Source organism: Rhinopithecus bieti, unplaced genomic scaffold, assembly GCF_001698545.2.
Source record: "Rhinopithecus bieti isolate Rb0 unplaced genomic scaffold, ASM169854v2 scaffold_21412, whole genome shotgun sequence".
Classification (NCBI taxonomy): domain Eukaryota; kingdom Metazoa; phylum Chordata; class Mammalia; order Primates; family Cercopithecidae; genus Rhinopithecus; species Rhinopithecus bieti.
In genome coordinates this window covers 255,329-268,233 of record NW_016811643.1, presented here as the reverse complement: position 1 = coordinate 268,233, position 12,905 = coordinate 255,329, and the positions used below count along the sequence as shown (strand labels likewise).

Sequence of the window (12,905 nt, the reverse complement as noted above, 5' to 3'; positions counted from 1 at the left end):
CTTTTTTTTTTTTTTAAACATGTCCATGAAGAATGCAATGACACTATTACAGTTTGGTGTCACTGCCTTGATTCAGTATAGGATGATATATTTTTATTTGTTGATATGATTATGTTTCTAGGCTTTACTTATTTCTTATTGGGGGAATAGCTGATGTTGTCAAACCTTTACTAAAAATACTGTTTTGAGGCCGGGCGCGGTGGCTCAAGCCTGTAATCCCAGCACTTTGGGAGGCCGAGACGGGCGGATCACGAGGTCAGGAGATCGAGACCATCCTGGCTAACACAGTGAAACCCCGTCTCTACTAAAAAAAAATACAAAACTAGCCGGGCGAGGTGGCGGGCGCCTGTAGTCCCAGCTCCTCGGGAGGCTGAGGCGGGAGAATGGCGTGAACCCGGGAGGCGGAGCTTGCAGTGAGCTGAGAGCCGACCACTGCATTCCAGCCTGGGCGGCAGAGCAAGACTCCGTCTCAAAAAAAAAAAAAAATTAGTTTGTTTCATTAAAGAATGTTCTTGCTGGACGCAATGGCTCACACCTGTAATCCCAGCATTTTGGGAGGCCGTGGGTGGATCACCTGAAGTCAGGAGTTCGAGACCAGCCTGGCCAACGTGGCAAAAACCCCGTTTCTACTAAAAATACAAAAATTAGCCAGGCATGGTTTCAGGCGCCTGTAATCCCAGCTACTTGGGTGGCTGAGGCAGGAGAATAGCTTGAACCCAGGAGGCGGAGGTTGTAGTGATCCCAGATTGCACCATTGCACTCCAGCTGGGGTGACAAAGCGAGACTCCATCTTAAAAAAAAAAAAAAAGTCCTTGAAGTCGTAAAAACTATTAATTATAGCCAGGCACAGTGGTGCAGAGCTGTAGTCCCAGCTACTGGAGAAGCAGAAGCAGGAGGAGCACTTGATGCCAGGAGTTCAAGACCAGCCTGGGCAACATAGCAAAACTCCACCTCAAAAAAAAAAGTATTAATTTTACTAAATCTTAATCCTAATTATACATCTGTTTCATATTCTGTGTGAAGAAATGGAAAAATGGAATGTACACATAAAGCATTCCTTTTTTATTTATTTATTTTTTTTGAGATGGAGTCTAGCTCTGTCGCCCAGGCTGGAGGGCAGTGGCACAATCTCAGATCACTGCAACCTCTGCCTCCCCAGTTCAAGAGATTCTGCTGCCTCAGCCTCCTGAGTAGCTGGGATTACAGGTGTAAGCCACCATGGCCAGCAAATTTTTGTATTTTTAGTAGAGACGGGGTTTCACCATGTTAGCCAGGCTAGTCTCAAACTCTTGACCTCAGGAGATCCACCCGCCTCGGCCTCCCAAAGTGCTGGGATTACAGACGTGAGCCACCGCACCCAGCCTCACATAAAGCATCTCTGCTGCATATTAAGGCACAACAATTGTCTCAAAGAAAAGCACTAAAGCACTTGTGCAATTGAGTTGCAAGCTGTACTAGCTGCTTCTTTTCATAAACACCATTTTTACTTGAAAAAAACGACTGGCAGAAAAATTTTGATTATTCAGACTTGGATGTTTGGCAGACAATTTTTTGAAAACGAACAATGTGAGACTGTCACTTCAACGAAAACAACTGTCACTATTGGTTGCCAATGATAAAATTTGAGCTTTCAAGTGAAAATTAGAAAAGACTTGTCTGATGAGATGAGTGGTGATATTAACAAATGTGGGTTCTTAAACATTATACAATTCAGAAGATCTGCACATGGCCAGGCACGGTGGCCCACATGTGTAATTCCAGCACTTCGGGAGGCTGAGGTGGGGGGATCACTTGCACCCCGGAGTTGGAGACCAGCCTGGGCAACACAGTGAAATCCCATCTCTACAAAAAAATACAAAAATTAGCAGGACACGGTGGCCTGCACCAGAAGTCTCAGCTACTCGGGGAGCTGACGTGGCAGGATTACATGATCACATGAGCCCAGGAAGTTGAGGCCAAAGTGAGTTGTGAATGCACCACTGCACTCCAGTGTGAAACCTGGTCTCAAAAAAGAAGCTCCACATAACTCAGTAATATAGACTGAATTGCCTCCCCCCAAAATTCATAAATTGAAGCCCTATTCCTCAATGTGATAGTAGCTGGAAATGGATCCTTTGGGAGATAATTAGGTTTAGATGATTTATAATTAGGTTTAGATGAGGTCATGAGGGTGGGGCTGCCATGATGGGATTAGTGCCTTTAAAAAGAGACACCAGAGAGCTTGCCTGTTCACTCGCACTTATTCTTTCTCTCTCTCTCTTCTCCCTCTCCAATCCACCATGTGAGGAAACATCGAGAAGGTGGCCATCTAGATGCCAGTAAGACAGCCCTAACCAAAAACTGACCATGCTGGAACACTGATCTTGGACTTCTTTCTAGCCTGCAGCACTGAGAGAAAATAAATTTTTGTCGTTTAAACCATCCAGTCTATGGCATTTTGTTATGGCAGCCGGAGCAGACTAAGATACTCAGTGAACCAATATTTTCCAACTGACCAATGCATAATGCTACAAAAATTATGCATGGATAAAAGATCTATTTAAAGTGCATAACAGACCAATGGTTTTTCTTGGAGAAATAAGCAAATTAAAAAATAATAAAGAAAAAACAGACCAATGGATTTTAATGTAACAGAGCATGAAAAGCTCAGTGATGTGGTTCAGACTGTACACGGCAATGAACCTTAACAAACTACCAATTGTCAAGTTTTGGTGTAACACGGGTGTCCAACTTTTTGGCTTCCCTGGGTTACATTGGAAGAAAAATTGACTTGGGCTTCACATAAAACACACCAACACTAACAATAGCTGATAAGCTTTAAAAAAAAGAAAAGAAAAGAAAAGAAAAAAAAGTGTGTATAATTTTCATGATATCCACCACAGATAAGCAAAAAAGTTCTCACATTCAAAGGGCTGGACATGACTGGGGTAGTATCAAAGAGTAATATCCACAATTACATAAAAACAGTCCTCCTTCTGGCTGGGCGCGGTGGCTCACAGCTGTAATCCCAGAACTTTGGGAGGCCGAGATGGGTGGATCATGAGGTCACGAGTTCGAGACCAGCCTTGGCAAGATGGTGAAACCACCCCCGCCCCCCCCACTATAAATACAAAAATTAGCCGGGCGTGGTGGTGCATGCCTACAGTCCCAGCTACTTGGGAGGTTCAGGCAGGAGAATCACTTGAACTCAGCAGGTGGAGGCTGCGGTGAGCTGATATCATGCCATTGCACTCCAGCCTAGGCAATAAGAGCAAAACTCTCCTAAAAGAAAAAAAAAAGGCCGGGCGCGGTGGCTCAAGCCTGTAATCCCAGCACTTTGGGAGGCCGAGATGGGCGGATCACGAGGTCAGGAGATCGAGACCATCCTGGCGAACACGGTGAAACCTCGTCTCTACTAAAAAATACAAAAAACTAGCCGGGCGAGGTGCGGTCACCTGTAGTCCCAGCTACGCGGGAGGCTGAGGCAGGAGAATGGCGTGAACCCGGGAGGCGGAGCTTGCAGTGAGCTGAGATCCGGCCACTGCACTCCAGCCTGGGCGACAGAGCGAGACTCCGTCTCAAAAAAAAAAAAAAAAAAATTCCTCCTTTTTCCAATTACCTATCTGCGGGACTGGATTTTCTTTATATTCCATGCAAAACAACAAACTGCAACAGACTGAATGCAGAGGCAGATTCAATAAGATACTAGAGATTTTTAAAAATGTAAAATATTATTCTAATTTTTTTCATTTAGAATAATATACTTATTTTCATTAGAATATGCTAACACAGCTGAGGGCAGTAGCTCACACCTGTAATCCCAGTACTTTGGGAGGCTGAGGCAGAAGAATTGCTTGAGCCTAGGAGTTCGAGACCAGCCAGGGTAACAGAGCAAGATCCTGTCTCTACAAAAACATTTTAAAATAACCAGGCATAGTGGCACATGCCTGTAGTCCCAGCTACTTAGGAGGCTGAGGTTGAAGGGTCGCTTCAGCCTAGTAGGTCAAGACTGCAGTGAGCCATGACTGCGCTACTGCAAGCAAAAGTTCTTTGGAGTCGTCAACAAATATGAACGTGAAGACACCAAAATGTTTGAGAACTGTTGTTACATAGCAATAAGCAAGAACACACTATACCTACATACAAGAACGTAAATGAATCTCACAAATATGTTATATAGGAAAAGCCAGTCATACCTATGAAATGTCATAAACAGGCAAAAATAATCTACAGCACTGGAAGTCGTTGGTTTCCTTGGAGGAGGGGATAATGTTTCCTTTCTTGATCCGAATGCTGGTTATATATTTTGTGCATTTTTTTCTATGTACCTAAATATAATTTATTTTTAATTTATATTTTCTATATAAATATACACACATCTGCCTTATGTTCACCTACAGAAGTTTTGTTCACACTGGTCCAGAGTAGAACTGACACGTCTTTTTTTTTAAACAGATCCTCAGGTGATGCTAAAGAGTAGCCAGATACTACCCTAAGAAGGTAGAAGGTTGAAGACTACTGATTTAGGCTGGGCGCAGGCTCATGCTTGTAATCCCAGCACTTTGGGAAGCCGAGGCAGGCAGATCATCTGAGGTCAGGGGTTCAAGACCAGCCTGGCCAACATGGTGAAATCCCATCTCTACCAAAAATACAAACAATTAGCCAGGCATGGTGGCACGCGCCTGTGGTCCTAGCTACTCGAGAGGATAAGGCAGGAGAATCGCTTGAACCTGGGAGGAAGAAGGGTTGCAGTGAGCGGGGATCGCACCACTGTACTCCAGGCTGAGAGAAAAAGCGAGACTCTGCCTCAAAAAAAAAGAAAAAAGAAGACTACTGATTTAACAGCTTAAAACCAGGAAGATTTATATGCAGTACAACAAAAAGAACAATGGCTCTGGAGCCAGGCAGATCAGGTTTTTAAATATGAGCTTTTCTTCTCTTACTAGCTATGTAAATAAATGCAAACTAGTTAATCATTATATGCCTCAGTTGCTTCCATTTCTTCTTCTGTGAAATGGTCACAATTCCTTATACAGTAGAAACGTGAGGATTAAATTCTATCTATAAGGAAAAGAAAGCACCCAGCATACTGCCTGCCATAGATACTCAAATGTTACGTACCTTTTGTCTTTCCCTACTAATTCCCTACTTGTCTTAAGGCCTAAGACAAATTACCCTTTTGAATCTTTTTTTCATTTATTTATTGAGACATAGTCTTGCCCATGCTAGAGAGCAGTGGTGTGACCATAGCTCACTGTAGCCTCAAATTCCTGGGCTCAAGTGATCCTCCTACCTCAGCCTCCAAAATAGCTAGGAACACAGGTGCATGCTACCACATCCAGCTAGAGACTGGATCTCACTATGTTGGTCAGATCGGTCTTGAACTCCTGGGCTCAAGCGATCCTTCCACGTTGGCCTCCCTAAGTGCTGGGATTACAGGTGTGAGCCACTGAACCCAGCTACCCTCTTAGAGTCTTAATTTCTTCATCCTTAAAATGAAAACAATGCCACATGACCAACCTAAGAACTATATATCAAATAAAATAGTACCACTATACTTGCATAAGTATAAGCAGCATAGCTATTATTTACTGATAGAGACATTTGCTATCAACACAAAAGAAAAGATAGAGGAAGACACATTAGAAAACTAAAATACTTAGAAAAATTATAAAACAGAGGCTAGAAAAGAAATACAAGTTAGCAGAAATCGTCAAGCTTGAGGGACATGATCAGAAGGCATATCAAGATCATAATCTCAAGTCAGCCAGGGATTGAAGTTTACTGTGAAAAATATATCATCTCAGGGTTCCTTCAAAACATCTATATCTAAGAAAAAGCACAACCTATATCATCATAAAATAGGCATACTCTGAAAGGACCCAGACACCTGCCTAAACGGCAGGAGGAGGAGTTGTGCTGGAACTTTATAAACTGAGGTTTCCTCACAGTGTCTTCATACAGAAAATAATGGCTCATTTAATAAAATGTTAAACTTTCAGATAAACATAATTTGACAAAAAAATTCTATACCATTGTTTTCAACACTAAAGATATGCATAACTGTCCAAGGAACTAAATTTAACAAAATAAAGCAAGAAATATGAACTTGGTTTAGTCTCTTTGCTCTTCAATATTTTACAACTTTGAGTTGATTTCTGTTAACATACCAGGGGTCAGCAAGCTACGGCCCGCCCATGGCCTATTTTTGTACGGCCTGTGAGTTTTTACATTCTTAAAACCACATAAAAGGAGGAGAAAGAGAAGGGGAAGGAGAAGAAAGAATGGGGAGAAGCAAGAGGAGGGGCTTGGGGAAGGAGAAGAACGGGGAGGGAGACGGGGAGACAAAAGGGAAGGGGAGTAGAAGGGAAGAGAAAGAACAACAGAGGCCATATGTGGCACAAAATATTTTCTACAAAAAGCATTTGTCAGCCAGGCATGGTGCCACATGCCTGCATTTGTAAGCACTTTGGGAGGCCGAGGCAGGAGGATCACTTGACCAGGACAACATAATGAGACCTTGTCTCTACAAAAAAACAAACAAAAAAACGTGTTACTGGGTAATGGGACTAAAAACAATACTTTTGCTTTTACTTTTGTAATTTTAGTTTCTATCATGAGCATACATTATTTAATGGTGGAAGAAATAAAGCTTTTTTTAAAGTTAAAAAATAAGAATAAATAAGAATAAAGCAAGTCAGAATATTTCTCCTATAATTCTACTTATAAAAAGTTGCAAAGGTAAAAAATATATGGTTTAGGGATATGCACATATTTGGTAAAAATATGAAGAAAAGCAAAGAAATGATTCACATAAAATTTAGCAAACTGTTTACCTCTGAGGGAGAGAGAAGGTGGGAGACTCAATCAAGTAGGACCTCACAAGAGGCTTTAAAGGTACTAGAAATCTCCTTTTTGTTAAGCTGGGTAGCAAGCAGAAAGTCTTCAATTTGTTATTCTTTAAGTTGTGGGTTTATGTTAAATATACTTTTATACATATGACATATTTTACAATTTAAAAAAAGATATAGGCCGGGCGCGGTGGCTCAAGCCTGTAATCCCAGCACTTTGGGAGGCCGAGACGGGCGGATCACGAGGTCAGGAGATCGAGACCATCCTGGCTAACACGGTGAAACCCCGTCTCTACTAAAAAATACAAAAAACCAGCCGGGCGACGAGGCGGGCGCCTGTAGTCCCAGCTACTCGGGAGGCTGAGACAGGAGAATGGCGTCAACCCGGGAGGCGGAGCTTGCAGTGAGCTGAGAGCCGGCCACTGCACTCCAGCCTGGGCAGCAGAGCAAGACTCCGTCTCAAAAAAAAAAAAAAAAAAAAAATATAAATGGGGTTGACAAATTAGAATTTGGGGGCTGTAACCCAGACTTTTCCGCTGACTTGTGTAACCTTAAGTCATTTAACCTCTCAAAGCATAATTTTTCTTCTTATTTCATTAATGAGGAAGCTAACAGCTAACATCTGTTTAGGACTTTGGTATTTAAAGAACTGTTTAAACTTCCCAGACTGTAAACATGCAAAAATACATGAGATCATAATACAAAATAATACCTCATTAATATATACCACAATACTAAGAACTCATTGGTAGGGCACACAAGGCTATTCATTCTAGCCTCTGCCTATCTTTCTAACAATAAAGGCAACAACTAATATATTTTTAATATGTACTAAAAAACATACTGTGTTAAATGCTTTCCATTGATTATCTTATTTAATCCTCAAAACAATCCTATGATATTAATTCTATTATCCCCACTTTACAGATGAGCTCATTGTGTCCAGTGTCACACAGCTAATAGTTAAGTGGTAGGCAGACTTCAAAACCCACATTTAACCACACCATTCATTTTGCCTCATTTTTCTCACCATATTTAATTTGTCTGTCTTTCCCATGACACTAAAAGCTCCTTGACAACTACTTTCTGTTCATTTTTATTTCCCCTGGCACTTAGCAGACATTCATTAAATAAATAGTGAACAGATATTTCATATATGTACAGTGTTTTCAGGACATGAACTGGTTTGTTGTCCTTGACAGCCTTGTGAAGTACGAAAGTTTGATTGTGTGACAGGGTCTCACTCTGTAACCCAGACTGGAGTGCAGAGAAGCATGATCATGGCTCACTGCAGCCTTGACCTCCCTGGCTCAAGCAATCCTCCCACCTCCCTCCTGAGTATCTGGGATTACAGGTGTAGGCTACCACACCCAGCTAATTTTTTTTTTTTTTTTTTTTTTTTTTTGGAGAGACGGGTCTCCGTATGTTGCCCTCACTGGTCTCGAACTCCTAGGCTCAAGCAATCTTCCCAGCTCAGCCTCCCAAAGTCTGGGATTATGGGCGTGAACCACTGTGCCGGGCCAGTTTTTTTGGTTTCTGAGGTTTTTTTGTGTATTTTTACCTTTTTAACCAAATTTAAGTGTATAATTTAGTGGTATTAATTATGTTCACAATGTTTTGCGGCCATTACCACTAAATATGAAAGGGGTTTTTTTTGTTTTGTTTTTTTTGAGACAGAGTTTCACTCTTGTTGCCCAGGCTGGAGTGCAATGGCGTGATCGTGGCTCACTGCCCACCTCCCCAGTTCTAGCAATTCTCCTGCCTCAGCCTCCTGAGTAGCTGGGATTACAGGCACCTACTATGCCTGGCTAATTTTTGTATTTTCAGTAGAGATGGGTTTCACCATGTTGGCCAGGCTGGTCTCGAACTCCTGACCTCAAGTGATCCGCCCACCTCAGCCTCCCAAAGTGCTGGGAGCCAGCACTTTGGTGATAAAAATCAAGGTTTTTAATGACTTGATTGAAATCACTCAGCTTTCAAGTAGTAGAACCGGGATTTGAATCCAGGACTCAACTCCTAACCTCACAGGCTATTCATTCCACCAAGGCTTCTGTCTACCAACACCTCCATCTGCTCTCTTCTCACCAAGATATCTGGAGGATCAAATGAGGTAAAGATACAAAAACACATTACTACTACACAAGTGACCACGGCTGTGGAAAAAAAAATCCACCAGGCCGGGCGCGGTGGCTCAAGCCTGTAATCCCAGCACTTTGGGAGGCCGAGACGGGCGGATCACGAGGTCAGGAGATAGAGACCATCCTGGCTAATACGGTGAAACCCCGTCTCTACTAAAAAATACAAAAAACTAGCCGGGCGAGGTGGCGGGCGCCTGTAGTCCCAACTACTCGGAGGCTGAGGCAGGAGAATGGCGTAAACCCGGGAGGCGGAGCTTGCAGTGAGCTGAGATCCGGCCACTGCACTCCAGCCTGGGCGACAGAGCGAGACTCCGTCTCAAAAAAAAAAAATCCACCAACACATTTCTTCCAGGCAATTACTTTTCATTTTGGACTCTCAAAAGCTAGGGCTTTAATATAAACATCCCGCCTCTAGACCAAGCCCGCAGATCTGCAAAAACAATGTCTAGACCCCAGAGTAAAGTTATGAGGGATATGCTTGCATTAGATTACAGTCTCAATGAATTACAGGTAACTGCTCAAACCTGATTTCTATTATAATACAGAAAGCTTCCTCATTACAAAACACTTTCAATTCAAAGGATAAGTCCAACTTTCCAACATTCTGCCCAATTTGGGGGTAAAAAAAAAAAAAAAGATTCTAAATGGTATTTTTATGTGCTCAACTGGGAAAGCCAAGGAAAATGGTTTGTTTGTGAGTTAAACTCTGAAGCTTGAACAAAATAAAAGAATTATTTCAATCCCAATGGTGCCAATTTTATCTTCTTTACATCCCTCCTCATTTTTTTTTCAGTCTGAGCTCTAATCAACAGCCACTTTATGTTTAACATATGATAACAGTTAATGCAATTAGGTCCAGAAAACTGTTTCTCTAATGATGTTCCCTCCATTTACACTCCTGTGTACCTTCCATTATCACCATTCTGCCCTAAGAATGAGCATATCACTAAGGTTTAAATCGAATTTCTGATGAATAGATGGAGATATTGTTTCTGTAGTTAATACAATGCACCTACATCAACATTATTCTCTAAAAAATAAAATAAAAATGACTCAATATGCTTTATTTATTCACATCTGACAAAATTCTGATCACCTGAATTCCTCTGGAAGAAAATTCAATCTTTAGAAATACAGTCCAATTATTTTCAATCTTATCAACGTCAAAAGACAATCATATGAAAAACTCCATCAGTACCAAACCATCTCACCAATGAATATTTATGACATTTCCATATTTCCTGTCTTCTCTCTGTTTACATAAAGCAGTGGTGCCAAGACTCATCTCAGGATTATTAGCCTGCAATACAATGATGGGCCTAATTGCCTTGCAAACCAGGACACTAACAAATGGCGTCTTCAAGCAATCAATTTAAAAAGGGGGTAAAAAAGACCCAAGCTCTTTTTGCCTATGTGCATGTTGCCTACCTACAAAATAAATTCAGTCTCATATTTTTCAGGCTTACTCATTAGTTCTCAAGCAAGGAATGCACCCTTAACAATCTCAAGCTCATCAAATCTATTTAAATTGCAAATTCCAGGTATAGTTTTTAAATGCACCAGGAGGAGAGGGGAAAGGAAAAGGCAGACACATTATATAGAAAGATATCTATTATATTCCAGTTTATCTTCTCCCACCTTTAGTTTGGAAGTATGCTCCTTTTCCCCTAACTTACTTTTTATGATATACAAATAACAGAAGACACCCTCCCCTCCTTAATTCTACCTTAACTAAATCCCCTTTCAACTTTACCCTTTGGGCTGACTTGACTTCCAAATCATACTAACATAAATAAAACAAACAAAAAGATCAACCGAACAGATTAAAATGGCCCCTAAGAATGAGATGTTCTCTTCTGTGTCCTCTGCAAAGTCCCCTCTAACAGGCTTACTGCCTCTCCCCCAACCACAGCCACCAAGGCTGTCCATTTAAGTATTCCAACCCTTAACCCTCACATGTCTCTTGGAGGCCATCCCAATTCTTCATCTCCAAAATAATCCAACCCATTTCCACTCCACTCTCCGGCACAGCTCACTGTCCCTCTCCATCCTCTCTGCCCCATCCATACCAACAACTCCAGGTCTCCCATTCCTTAAATTTCCCCTGTGCCACCTCACCATCAGCAACCACCTCCCCAGGCCTACCAGCTCATCTCCGAAAGTCCTTTTCCAAAACTCCCTCTGCCACCTTGGCCAAGGGACATTTTCTTCAAGATACCATCCCCCAAGTTTGCTCACCCCTGCCACTATCCTTTCAATGAATGCAGCCCAGTGATGTTTTATGTGCCCTCTGCCTTGACCCTGCAACCAAGGAGCCACCATGCCCTTTCCAGTGATTGCAAGATCACCCTAAATCCAACCCACTGTGCCCCACACTCCATTTCCATCCCTGTCCTCCCATTTCGGGCCTGACTTCCAATGTGACCCCTTCCTGCCAGCTCACCATCACACTCCCCTCACTGAATGTTTCACCTCCACCAACTCCTATTCCAACCTCCATCAGCCCACCCCAGGAAACCCCCAAATTGCACTCCTCTGCTCTATCCTAACCCATGCTATTCCTTAAGTCTCCACAAATTCCACCAGCCCCAGATGACAAACACCCACTTCAAGCTCAGGTCTCAACCCATGCCAAGCCCCTCACCCCCAACTCCTGCCACCTCCATCATCCTGCCCCAGGTCCACCCCAAATTCCACCCTCCTGAATTAACACTCCGCAGGGTCCTGTTCAACCCTGTACATGCCACTCACTCTCCGTTGAAATCATTCCCCTACCCCTCACCCCAGCTCAGATCCCAAGCTGTCAACTGCTCCAGGCCAAACCCAAATCACCACCCTCATTCAGTCCCCTCCCCCATTAAAAGCCATCCCACCCTAGTCTCATCTTCCACCTCGCCCCAAGACCAACCCGAATTTCAACCCGACGCCCCCACCCCACTCTCCTGTCCCAGGTTGTTATTCTCCATCAAAAGTCCTCCTCCCTGGTCGCCCGCCCCCCAACCTGCTTGGGTCCCACCCTCACCCCACCCCCAGCCAGCGCCTGGACAAGTCTCCCCCACCAGCCCGCCGTTCCATCGCGACCTGAACCCCTCCCCACAACCTGCACGGGGGCTCCGCAGCCCCCACTCTCATTCTCGCCAGCGCCACTGGCCCAGGCTCAGGACCAGCGGACTGGGTGGCGGGGGGAGTCTCCTCACCGGTGAGCAGCTGCAGGCGAAAACGGCGGCGGCGGCGGCGGCTGAGGCGGCGATGCCCTTGTCTTCTCCGGAGGCTACGGCGGCGACGCTCTCGCTCCCTCGCCCGTGTCCAGTAGGGTGAAGGATGGCGCGCGGGGACCAGAGCCGCCTCCTCCTCAGCGACTCGGCTCTGAATCCTCTGCAGTAGCCGCCGAGGAGCCCGACGGGTTGGGGGAGGGGACGCTCGGCTGCGGGCGAGGGAGGAGGAGGCGGAGGGAGGAGGCGGGGGACCGCTGAGAAGGGCAGGGAAGGAGGAGCCGGCGCCGCGCTGCGACACGTCCCACAGCCTCAGAGCGCCGGGACCACAACTCCCGGCATGCCCTGCTTTAGCCCGCGCGCGGCCTGAGCCTCCCGCAGCCAGCCCGGTGCAGAGGGGCCGCGCCCGCTCCGGTCACGCACAATGGAATAAAGCCAACCATCCGCTGGCAGACTCTGTAGACTCAAAGACCACCTGTGAGGGAAGTCAGGTCGCCCGAGGCCCCATCCCCCAGGGGCCGTACTCGCAACGTCTCCATCACGCGCGCGCGCGCACACGTACACACACACACACACACACACACACACACACACACACACACACACACACACTCTTTCTCTTTCTCTCTCTCTCTCTCTCTCTCTCTCTCTCTCTCTCTCTCTCCCTCTCCCCGCCCCCCTCGCGACTACACCTCCCAGCATGCCCCTCAGCTTCCCATTCTCCT

At 44.5% G+C, this 12,905-nt stretch overlaps 1 protein-coding gene and 1 pseudogene across 2 annotated transcripts in view; one reads left to right on the top strand and one right to left on the bottom strand.

Moving 5' to 3' along the window:
• The window catches only part of LOC108543718 (non-histone chromosomal protein HMG-17 pseudogene), a 19,240-nt pseudogene extending 7,187 nt beyond the window's left edge, over window positions 1-12,053 (top strand).
• Window positions 1-12,687, bottom strand: part of FAM168A (family with sequence similarity 168 member A) — a 209,198-nt gene extending 196,511 nt beyond the window's left edge. Inside the window, exon 1 of one of the 2 annotated variants that reach the window (XM_017894432.1) lies at window positions 12,166-12,687. The gene's annotated coding sequence lies outside the window, so the exon portion shown is untranslated. The remainder of the gene's footprint in view (window positions 1-12,165) is intronic. The other variant, XM_017894433.1, reaches the window with a different exon arrangement.
• Between the last annotated feature and the right edge of the window lie 218 nt (window positions 12,688-12,905).